Consider the following 12,213-nt stretch of genomic DNA (forward strand, 5'->3'; position numbering starts at 1 on the left):
CCAGGAACTAGTGAGCTATGTGCTTGAGGTCACTGAAATTTAAAAATGTGCATACTCTATGAACAGAATTAATAAGGAGTTGCTAGTGGAAGGCAAACTGAATCTAGGAAACTGGTCAGCATTTTTTGTCAGAAAATATTTCAAATGAGATACTTTCTTGGTCTGGTAGTTTATGTTAGCTGAGAAATGGGAAAGAAAAGTTGGGGGAATGTTTGAAGAAAGAGGGGAGCATGTAATGAGCATTAAATACATAGCAAACTTAATGCTAAGTACTTTCCACATCAATTGTTTTTTCCAGAAACCCAATGAAAAAAGGCAATTTGCAGATGAAAAAAGAAAAAAAATTTGCATATCAGTTAATTCGACAAATAACAAAGACATATTTAAAAAATGAACCCTGTCTGATTCAACTGTCACATGATCTTTAAAAAGCTCACTACAGTTCCATCTTTTGCATCTTTTGTCTTTATTGATAAGGAAACCCTAAAATTCCCTTTGGTGTTAAATACGAATCTACCTAGGACAAGAGTGAGAAATAACTATTTTATACTGAATTTTATTCAATAGCAAAGGATTTAATAGCAAATTTTCAGAGAATTACACCTCTGTGAGAGAATGTGGATAAATGGAAAAAAACAAATAATTTTCTCCCCCTCACAGAATCACCATATACTCACTAGTCTTGGACCTAATTTTAGCTCAAGATTGCCCTGAAATCAGAATCAACACAAAACTGGAGTCTTTATAGACCCATAACTGTGAGGGGTTGGAATTCTCACCCACACTGAGCCTTTTCTTCCACATGTTATTTCTGTTTTCACATCTTTTGAGAACATTTATGTACAATATCAGTCAAGACCTGAGCCACACAATTTAAAAAGTAGTACTTACAAGCTATGTCTTTATAGTCAGAAGACTATGTAATAGCAACAAAATTATTTTTTTATGAAAAGAGAATAATATAAATGCTATCATAGTTAGTTTCCAGTGTTTTGATTAAAACAGAATAACATTTTAATAATGAATCTAGGAGGATAATATTTATAAGAACAGGGAATCTCCCATCTGGAAAGAAAACAGTATAAAGAGCATATAAGAGTAGAAGGGGCCTTGGAGAGCTTTCTCACAGGTGCTCGTCTCCCCAAATAGGACTAACTGGTATGTTATATTAGGAAATATTTTATTTATAGTAACAGTAATAACAACCATAATAATAATACTAGAAGACAACATTATTAATAATCACAGCTATTATTTCTTCAGAATCTATTAAAGCTAAAGCACTATGCTTAGCACTTTCTAAACATTCCTATTGACCGTTGTAAACCTGTTTTCCCCACTTTTATAGGTGAACAAATTGAGGTCCAGATTAGTTAAATGACTTCCCTAGAGCAAAATCTAAGTAGAGAGGTATTACCTCTTTAATTAATTGCCTTTCACAGAGCTTTAGATTATGAATACATATTCATAATGGTATGATTATAGTTATGAAACTGAAAAAATGCTGTTCTTTTCTTGTAAAATATATACATGCTTAGCATAGAATGTTAAAGGCAGCATGGCATAGTGCAGGACAAAATTAATTTGCTATCAAAATTATTGCAATAAAAGCATACAAAGGAGTTTTTCTCAAATCAAAGGGTTTTAAATAAATCATAATTTTCTGACTGAATCATTTGACATTTCTCTATTCACTGCTTTTTGCATCACATCCTGTCCTCTCAATGAAAGGCATCTATCTATGAGCAGGCACTCCTCACTTTAGTATCTGGCTGGAAGGCAGGCAGCATCATGGTTAATTAGACAGCCTTCAGAATCCAACCAGCATGATGGCATCCTAGCTCCATCACTTGCAATCTCTGCAACTTTGGGCAAGATACTTAATCCCTTTAAATTGCTGTTACTTAATCCCTTTAAATCGCTGTTGATTTTATGTTAATCACTCATCCATAAAATGAAGTTGATAGTGGTATCTACATGAAACTGTTATTGCTAGGATTAAATGAGATAATGCAAGTGAAGGGCCAGCACAGTATGTGGTCCATGGTAAGCACTCAGTAAATCATAGATATTTTTACATTTATAGCTGCCCTTCTGGGAGTCGAAAAGAACTGCCTTAACTTTTTCCTCTACAGATGCCATTGCTATTGAATGCCTTCCATTCCTTTCATTTCCTTTCCTTCATTTTTTTCTTTCCATTAAGGAATTCAAACCTAACTTGAACATGGCCTTCCTCTCTCTGTCTTGGCATAGCCCATCGTGTCTTGATTCACCAAAAGGTTACCAGATGGTGGTGGGAAATATGATGATAATTAAGAAACACCCAGGCAAGAATACAGGATCCTCTCCTCTCACTGCCAATGGGACCCTCTAGCTCGGCCTCCTCCCTGCTCAGATCACAAGAGTAACCAGCAGTGACTGGAACCTAAAGGAGTCCCATTCAATTTCCAACCACATCATGTTTTCTCGGCATCCAAAGTTATAATTAGACTTTGCTATAGATATATTGATATGCTAGGTGACAACGTTCCAACAATGGCTGTTGTACAATACTATCTGCCTCAGGGACATTAAGGGTTAAGGAGACTTCGGTGAGCTCATTGTATCAATGAACAAATGATGTCTGAGTTTCAAGCAACTAGTTCACAAAGGCACTTTTGAAACAGTCCACTCAGAGACTGGGGGCTGACTTTCCTTTTTTGTTGTTGTTGACTGGGGCCTCCCTGGCCACTAGAGGGTTGCTTATGCATCATCTGCCTCATCAGAGGCTCTTAAAGCTCAGTTCTGAAATAACTACATTTCAAGGGCAGGACCATATTCTCCTCCACTTCTACAGTATCTGCAGAGAGAGTGTCCAGAAATGAGAAAGACCATTTCAAGAGCTGATCAATATCCTGTTCAGGAAGATAGATGAAGGCAGTGGGTTGAAAGCAGAATTTAAAAAAAAGAGGGGGGGGATATAGGGAACAGCTGAATCCTCCAGTTAGCTTCCTTAACCCATTCAGGGTGACTGGAGAATGCTCACACTTCTGTTCAAAGCAAGGAGAGCGAATTCCAGGAAGTGTATTAAAATGTACAAATGAACCCCACCCACAGACTTCTCTCACATGCTCTGTGTTCAGAGTAGATTATTAGATTAAGCAAGACAGAGGCTGGCACTAGAGGGTATACAATGGGTCATTTAGGTTGCACAGGGATCAGAAAAAGATGACCACAACTCAGAAGTGACTTTGTACTCAGGTCCTTGATCTCTAGCTTTGTCTTTCTGAAGAATTTCTTTCCTGGCATTTAGAGTTTACTTCGTATATTCTTGGCAGTTGGGATAGGAGTGGGGAGAATCAGGCAAATGGGAGGACAGGAAGGGAGCCAAGAATGTTCACATTTGGGGGGATGTTCCTCCAATTCCTACAGATTTCTTTGTGGATGTATGATGGAAACAGATGTCTCCCTTTTTGTTTATTTTTTCTTGTTTTTGGCACATCATAGATAATCAATTATGTCTGCTGGATTTTTGAGGGTTCCACCCCCTTCCTTCGTCCTCTTTCAAGTCTATTTCATCTCTTCCCAAGACAATCTAGATGGTGGAATTCCAAGTATGATTCCGACTTCAAAGCCAGTGAGACCACACCTAATACATCTGGTATTCTCCTTCTAACAGACTTCAAAAACTCTTCTTGAGGCAGGTCAAGATTCTATTTTCTTTGGTAATTTTCTCTACTTCATCATTCATGAATAAGCTTTTCCACATGGGTAATAGTAACAGTAATAATACCAATGCTTCTATGTGCTAACCTACTAATCCCTTTACACATATTCTTTCATTTAATCCTATGAACAACCCTATCAGGTAGACAAATCACTAGCACCATTTTACAGAAGAGAAAACTGAAGCACACGGCAGTTGAGGAATTTTCCCAAGGCTCACAGCCAGGAGAAGGTGCATATGGGTTACGAGCCCAAAGAGTCTGTCTCCTCCGTATCATTCACAGTATCCTGGCTTCTGCTGGGCACCATTCCCTCTGCTATGACCACAAGCAACCTCCTATTTTGAACTGCACCGATTATGTACCATACATGATAGTAAAGATTTCACAAGCATTATTTCACTTCATTTCAAAAACAACATCATCAGCTAGGCATTGCCCTTACTGACAGATGAAGAAACAGAGGCTTGGTAGGGGTTGGTGGGTTGTCAGAGGTCACACAACTAGTAAGTTACACAACCAAGACTAGAATCCATGTTTCTCTAACTCCAAAGGCTATACTTTCACTCAGCATCCCATCCTGGCCCTGCAAAAAAGACTCTACCCAACTATTCCTGGACACACCACAGGCCTCCTTTGACACAGTGTGCAGCATCGATAAGGTTAAACGACAAGTGTGATTATGAATTATTGTATTGCTAATATCTCTATGAATAAAATGTCTATTTGATTTTCATTTAACCCCAAAAGAATCTGATTACCAAATAACCATTGAAGAATTATTGCCAATTATGTTCTGTAATTATGGCTCCTGTTAATGACATTAGTGTGCAGCCTTTCATATTTAGTCTTATTAATTAATCCCCGTAAGCCCAGAAAGTTATAATCCATACAACAAAGGCACCATGGTAAGTTACAAATAATTCCCAAATCCTTCAAACAGTTTTCAAGGCTCCTTCAGTTTCCTTGGTCAGGACACATTTAGTGTGGGAGCTGGAAGAGTCTGTAATAATTGAAAGCTCCTCACCTGGAATCACCTATTTCAGTAATATGCCTAATTAGGCAAATGCTTAAAATTGGAGTCCCATCTGCCACTAACAAGTATAAATTCCTATAGGGCAATAAAAATAATTAACTGGTTGAGTCAAGAGACCCCCAAATCAGATATACGACATTTCGATTCTCTGAGCAATATATTGCTTCAGATAACACCTATTGTCAGTCAGTGTCTGGTTTCAGTTTTGCAGAAGTTGAATGCAGCAAGTATGTCTAATACTGAAAGCCCCACCAAGAAAACTTCCTGATGGCTCAATCTCACAGATAGACAAGATAAACAGGCATACTGACAGTGATGCTAGGAATTGATGCTTTATGAAAAACCGGTCTCTGAATTTTATGCTTTTCAAAATCTCCCAATCCATCCTCAGATTTTCCTCATATTTTATCAAACATATGTTGATATACATTAGATTTCTAAAATGGTTATATTTATATATTTTATCCGAGACAGCTACAGCTATAGTTGTCCAGAGATGCTACAAGCTGTCTCAGAAGTAGTCCATTGCAAGAAGATGTGGCATGACAATCCATTCTGCATCATTGAAAACTAGACTAGTTGGTTTCTGAAGCCCTGATCTATGTTAGTCTAGAAGTCAAAGAATCCTGTTCTTTTTGCCAGAAAGGAAAAGGGTCAGAACTCGATCCCCGTTGGCATCCCATGCCCTTCCCTGATTCCATTCTTGTTCTGGATGATTTCCCAGGAGATAGTACATAACCCTCAGCAGGTGTCTGGCCTCAGAAACAATTTGGGAGGAGGAAACAGAGGCTCAGAATAAATAAAATATCTATCAAAGCATCATTGCATCAAATATAACAGAGAACATGGTTATCTTTAAAGGATTCCAAAAGAGGAATAAAATGACAATTTTAGACTGAATATAAATTGGTTCCTTCAGATAAATAATTGTTAGTGGAGAAGGCAATCTAACTGGCAATTTAGAAGAATTAGTTTGTAAAATTATAATATTTAAGATCTGGAAATAACCTTAAAGGTCATCTGAAGCCAACTTTCCATTTTACAAATAAGGGAGCTGAGATTCAGAAAGGGTAAGGAACTTGTCCAAGGTTTCCCAGTAAATCAATGGTGGAAATAGGACTGGAACAGAGACATCTTAATCACACCATCTGCCACCACTCTCAAACTAAATGACTAGTTCAATTTTAAAAGTTCATAAGAAGGAATGATAATAGGTACAATCTTAGATTTATGGTTTTAAAATGAAAGAGTCCGTCCTAACATCACTGACAGTCATTGTTAACATGGATCCTCCATCTTGTCAATATGCAGAATTAAGATTTGAGTAGACATTGGGAGTGTGACCTATACTGCCGTACGTTAGGACCGGAGATCTTACCAGATACTGCAGTTCGTATTCTACCGTCAGCAAGTTTTATACAAATTAAAGTAATGATAATAATAATAATGATGACGATGATGATGATGATAGATGATAATGACAGAAGCCTATACTGTTTTAAGGCCAAATTTCATACATAGCATTCAGAGTCCTTATCTGACCAGCCATCATTTTTTAATTTATTTTTTTTGGTGGTTTCCCTAGAGTTTTACTTTAATTTTTTGTTTCAATTATTTACCATTAGTTAAAAATTATAAAATTTCACTTAAGACCTGGGTGCTCTTTTCTTATAGGTAGCTCACTAGATGTTGAAAAACAGAACAAAAAGGGGAAAGGGAAGGGAAGGAAAGGAAAACCAAAACATTCCTTTCCTGTTTGGCTGAGCAGTATTTGAGTTCCTGACTCTACTTTAATGTTTCCTTATTCTAGCATCACCATCAAAATTCCTACACAAGTGGTTCTTCTAACCACCACCAAAGTACCTATGCAAGTACTAATTAGCTAGCCTAAGTGAATGTAGATTTCCTTGAAATTAAAAGCAGTTTTCAGAGCCATGGAGAGTGACTTCTATCTGCATTACTGCAGGGGTCACAAGGGCAAGTTTGGCTTCGAACTCCTGGAGTCTGAGCTCTGACCCAATGGGATCGAGATATGCCAATAACAACAATTACAAACTGATATGATCAGAAAAGAGGTTTATGTACATAAAAGCGTGATGGAGGAACTGAAGAGAATAATCGATGACACTGAAATTCCCAAAGAGGATAATGCTTTGTGGCCTCCTCCCGACTAAGGGCACCGGCGGGAGCTTGAAATCATCATGGGAGACGAACACATTTCCTTCATGACATCAAAAATTGATTCCCTTATTGATGTCAATCAATCCAAGGATCCAGAAGGCTTACGAGTATTTTATTATCTTCTCCAGGACCTGAAGTGTTTGGTCTTTGGTCTTACTGAATTACACTTCAAGATTAAGCCAATCTAGATTGAATATTGGTGTGGACACAAGGAGTGTGGGAGTAGCTGCTTTTAATCACCGTTATCAGGACATTTTTGTGTATAATATTTTTTATAAACTATAAATGATTGTCTTTAATAAATAAGTAACATAACCAAAAAAAGCAGTTTTCACCCTTCTAACTTCAAAGGGAATAAGAAATAAATCTTCAGAATGTCATACTCAATAACTATGCTTCTTAAAGCAAAATATATAGAATGCATCATAGAGGATACATATTCCCTCATGAATAATGCTTATGGGATTGGCCCTTTCTTTGTTATATTTACTCTTTCTTGCTACCCAATAAGAACACACTTTGAGAAAACAAGACAAAAGAAGACATTCTGATTTAAGAAGAAAGTGAAGGGGAGAGGTGGCAGTGGCACAGGTGGCATCTAAGGTCTACCTGAAGGTTCTAAGAGATGGGTCACTTGTGCAAAGCTATGCCTGTGAAAGCCTTAACTTGAATTTAATGTTTCCCATGCACGGTTTAATCACATCTATAGAACTGTTTTTATAGCTTTGAATAAATAAGAGCTGACTACTTGAGTATTTAGTCCATTGAGCACTATTGTATACATTTACAATTGTGAACAGATAAATTTGTGTTTTCCGTTGAATGTGGGTCTGAGTTAGCAAAGTGTACTCTCAAAGAAAGAATTCTCTAGGACCTGATTTCATCTTCTCCCAAAGTAGGGCTTATATACACACTGGGGGAAATAAATAAACTTCCAAGTGATAGCAGCAAACCCCAGCTGTTTGTGCAAGTCACACTGCCTTGCATGGGAATTAACAAAAGCTTGCCGGCAAACATGCAAGAGCTGCAATTCTCAGAGCAGAAACGGGCTCCACCCTACATACCACCTTTTGTAAGTACAGGACTTGAAACAGCATGTGGTCAGTGCTCCTTGAGTGTACAAAGGTGTGGAAAGGCACGCATGATCCCCAGTTTTAATGATGGCTCCAGTATTAGAGAGTGGAAGAATCTCCCCTCAGCTTTCTAACGGCCTACTTACTCTTAGCCAGGAAGAAGAGGAAAAAAATAATCATACAATTCAATGAGCCATTTTCCAAATGAAAGATGACTCACTTAAGCAAAACTTTCTGCAGGTGTCACTCCTCAAGGATGCTTAAGAGAAGGGCCCATCAAACCTGTTCTGAGTGTTAAAGCAACGCACAACCTGTATCACCCAGCATGGTGCCTGGCAAATAGTAAGAACGAGGACATAGTTACTAATGAAATCATACACAGCCTGCCCAGTTCAGAACAGTTATCCTGAGCACAGAAGCTCTTAAGCACTGGTTTATACAGAGGTCGTTACAAGTATTGATTCAGACTCAAACAGCCCCTTTTAGCACTGTTAGTCTTTTTTTTTTTTAACATCTTTATTGGAGTATAATTGCTTTACAATGGTGTGTTAGTTTCTGCTTTATAACAAAGTGAATCAGCTATACATATACATATATCCCCGTATCTCCTCCCTCCTGCGTCTCCCTCCCACCCTCCCTATCCCACCTCTCTAGGTGGTCACAAAGCACCGAGCTGATCTCCCTGTGCTATGCGGCTGCTTCCCACCTAGCTATTTTACATTTGGTAGTATTTATAAGTCCATGCCACTCTCTCACTTTGTCAGCACTGTTAGTCTTAATCCAACTGAATTATTTTACAAAGTAAGCCAAAAACATAAACTCAGGTAAATTAAAAATAGGTAAAAGAGCATACAAATCCTCAAGAAACAACAATTCTTTGGCCTGCCTATCATCTCCACTTGTAAAATTATTCCTTTCCTCCAAGGTTCACAATGCTTAGCCTTCTGATGATGTAAATATACCTCACAGGGTATTAACCTCCGTCAATGGAAATAAAACTGTAATTGATTTGGTTCTGCGATTATTTAACATATAAACATGTGCTCATTGAGAAAAATGATGTCTGGACAACTGACATTGTATTTCTGCCAAATACCAAGCTGATGTTCATAAAATCTTACTGGAGAGCACCCAATGCTAACTATAGGATTTCAAACTGCTGATTTGCAGAGATGAATCATGAAGCAATCTACATTGTGTGGGTAATTAGAATTCCCATCCTTATCCATCCTCTGAAAAGAAGCCTAAATTTTTTATTTGGAAGCCACTTTGAAAAGCTTTCATTAATTTAAATTTCAGAACAGATTTCTCCCCATTATGTGTATTCAACTAAAAGCCTATTAAATACAACACCACGATAAGAGTGAACAAATAGCAGGTTTTTCCAAGGCATCCATTTTATTTTATTCCAGGATCCAGAGGCATTGACAATTCAGAGATTGCTGCAACACTTAGAATCTTTTGAAGACTAGAAAGAATCGGTCATAATTTAGTGATTTCTAATCCTCTACGATTTGTTTAAACATGTGAGACAAATGAGTCCGTGTTCCTTAAAACTGCCCACAACTTAAGCAATTTAATAGTTGCTAATTAGATGCATTTAATTCCAATTTAAAAACCATCTTTACTTGGTATGCTCTTCATAGAAATACTATTCAGCTGAATCCTATTATAACTGACATGGTTTATTTATTACACTTCATCTGAGGAAAAAAGTACATACCCAAAAAGCATCGTTATTTAATCTTGGTGTTAATTTACTCATATGCTTCAAAAGTCTAGAGGTTTAGTATTTGAACTTGGTGAAACATATGTAAAGTTTCTTGCCTCTGTCTTTAATATTTGGGGGGAAAATGATTCTGTTAGGGTTTTCAAGATGGCTAAGATTGTGGAACAAAAATAAGAGAAGAGAATAAAATAAGGCTGAGATGGTATAAGTCCCATGATTTTATATATCTATACAGGAGAGGAACAGGTTTTGAGGAAATCACAATGGGAATTAGACGCGTTAAGCATGTTGAACAGAGAAGGCTCCCGGCAAAAACAAATAAGATGCCGAGATGCCTCTCCATTATGGCCAACACAAAAGGAGAAAAGAAGACAACAGTGTCACAAGAGTCTACAAATAACTAATCCCTCTCACGTACATCTTGATTTGCAGTCCAGCCTGGCAGCAAAACCTCGGGCTCTCTGTTACCCACTTACAAGCCAGCTTCACATGATAGACTATTATTATTAGCAGCATTATTATGACCATTTCCAGTTACCTTTTCTCTTCTTATCTCTCTCCTGAGGCTGTTACAAGAAGAGATTACCTGAAAAGGGAAGGAAATAAATACCCAAAAATGTTAAAGGAAGAAAAACTGCATGTTTTCAGAAAACTTTGTAAGACTGATGAGGTTGGGGAATAAAAAGAATAAAATGATTATATCATGTTCCATGCAGTCTGACAAGGTAATCCCTAAGTGGGAGAATTTTTTTCTCAGCCGCAAATTTCTAGCTGTGTATAGAGTATGACTGACAAGCCACAAACATAAATTAGTGAAACCGAAAGGAAGCCATTTGGCTGCTCGTTATTTTACCATTTGCTACATTTCAATAAATTCATGATGACAAGTTGAGGGTTAGGGGGAATTCCTAAAGGCATTAATGCACTGGTTTAGTTGAAGAATAAAATAATACTACAGGAAAATAACTGGCTTTGATAAACATATTGAATTAGTGTACCATAAAAGGAAAATGGATAGGTGATTCATTCACTGTTCATTTGAGATTTCTCAAATTATAAAAACAAAAATAGCCTGTTCCCTATAAAAAGACAAAGGCAATGCCATTTGGTGTTCTGATAATCAGGCCTACTTGTGGGATCACTTGTGGGATCACTGATCTTCTGATTAGATATTGATCTCACTTCTAAGTGATTTTACTATCACAGTATGCTCCTAGTTCACCTTACATACATACACATTCTCTTATTATTTATTAAAAATAAGTAAGTTTATAGCTAATGTTATTATCTTGTACACTTAAAAATCTGTTAAAAGGATAAATCTCATGTAAGTATTCTTATCATAGTAAAATAATACTGAAAAAAAAGTTAAATTTGAAGGAGACTAAATTCAATATACTACACTTACTAACACAAAGTGAGAAGGAGAATTGACTGCTTTTTTTCCCCAATCAATTCCTTGCCCTTGAAATGCCACAGTTTTCTATATGTCATATAAAATGGTATGGAATATGAATTATCTGGAAAATTTCCTCAATTGTCTATTTCACTTTGCAATATGAACACAGCCTGCATTTATAACCATAAATTCAAAGGGAAAAAATGCTTTAAATATATATCAGGCTACTGTAATCTAAGCATACTGTTTTGCTGTGGTTCCTTTTTGGGACTGAATATCAAGATGCAGTCCACTATGCCAAAAGCCTCTAGCTTTCCAGAAATTGAAAGCCTTCGCCAACAAATCACAACTGTTTTACCATATGCCTCTTTGTTCTGCCAAGTATTACCAGCCTGTTCTACTTTTAAGCAAATTTCATTATATTATAGCTCAGAGCAATGTTCATTAAAAAGTATTACTGAAAAATGTCAAGTTGTTTTTATATAGAAACTGGAATTTATTTTCTACTGAAAAGTCAGATATTTATTGAACACAAGACATTTTTAAAATATTGATCTCATTTCACAAGTCACTTCAAAATTGTCAGTCTCTATCTTGATTGTGAAGGTTCAGGCCACATAATGATTGTCTGAAGCATTTTCTGTCTTTCACCAGTTAACTTTCACTAGTATCTCCCATTGATGCAGATCAACCCTAACCTTTCTGGAATCGACGTAGTCTCAGATCAGTGGAAAATCTCTTCCCTGTTTCTTCACACTCATGTTCATCCTCTCCTTGACCAATTTGCTTATTTTTCTGTCTCCCAGCCACAGCCTTCCTGATAACGTCCCAATGCAGTCATATTTTAGGTGACTATAAACTTCATAATAGCCTGTTCACTTTATATAGTATGATACAGTCCAAATAAAACTAGCCTAGAAATCTCACCTCCACAACTTCTAGTTATGTGACCCTTAATAAAGTCACTTAATCTTTGGAGTCTTCATTTCCTCATCTATAAAACGGATGACTACTCCCTGCCCTTCCATTTGAATCCAGTTTGTGAGCACAAAATTTGGTAAGGCATGTTCAGACATTCTGTATCTCATTTA

At 37.0% G+C, this 12,213-nt stretch overlaps 1 protein-coding gene and 1 pseudogene across 17 annotated transcripts in view; one reads left to right on the plus strand and one right to left on the minus strand.

Moving 5' to 3' along the window:
• The window catches only part of NRXN1 (neurexin 1), a 1,118,934-nt gene that overhangs the window by 822,790 nt on the left and 283,931 nt on the right, over positions 1-12,213 (minus strand). The gene's annotated exons all lie outside the window — the stretch shown is intronic.
• Positions 6,675-7,109, plus strand: LOC133074574 (protein mago nashi homolog; annotated as a pseudogene).

The sequence above is a fragment of the Eubalaena glacialis genome, chromosome 14 (genome assembly GCF_028564815.1).
Source record: "Eubalaena glacialis isolate mEubGla1 chromosome 14, mEubGla1.1.hap2.+ XY, whole genome shotgun sequence".
Taxonomy (NCBI): domain Eukaryota; kingdom Metazoa; phylum Chordata; class Mammalia; order Artiodactyla; family Balaenidae; genus Eubalaena; species Eubalaena glacialis.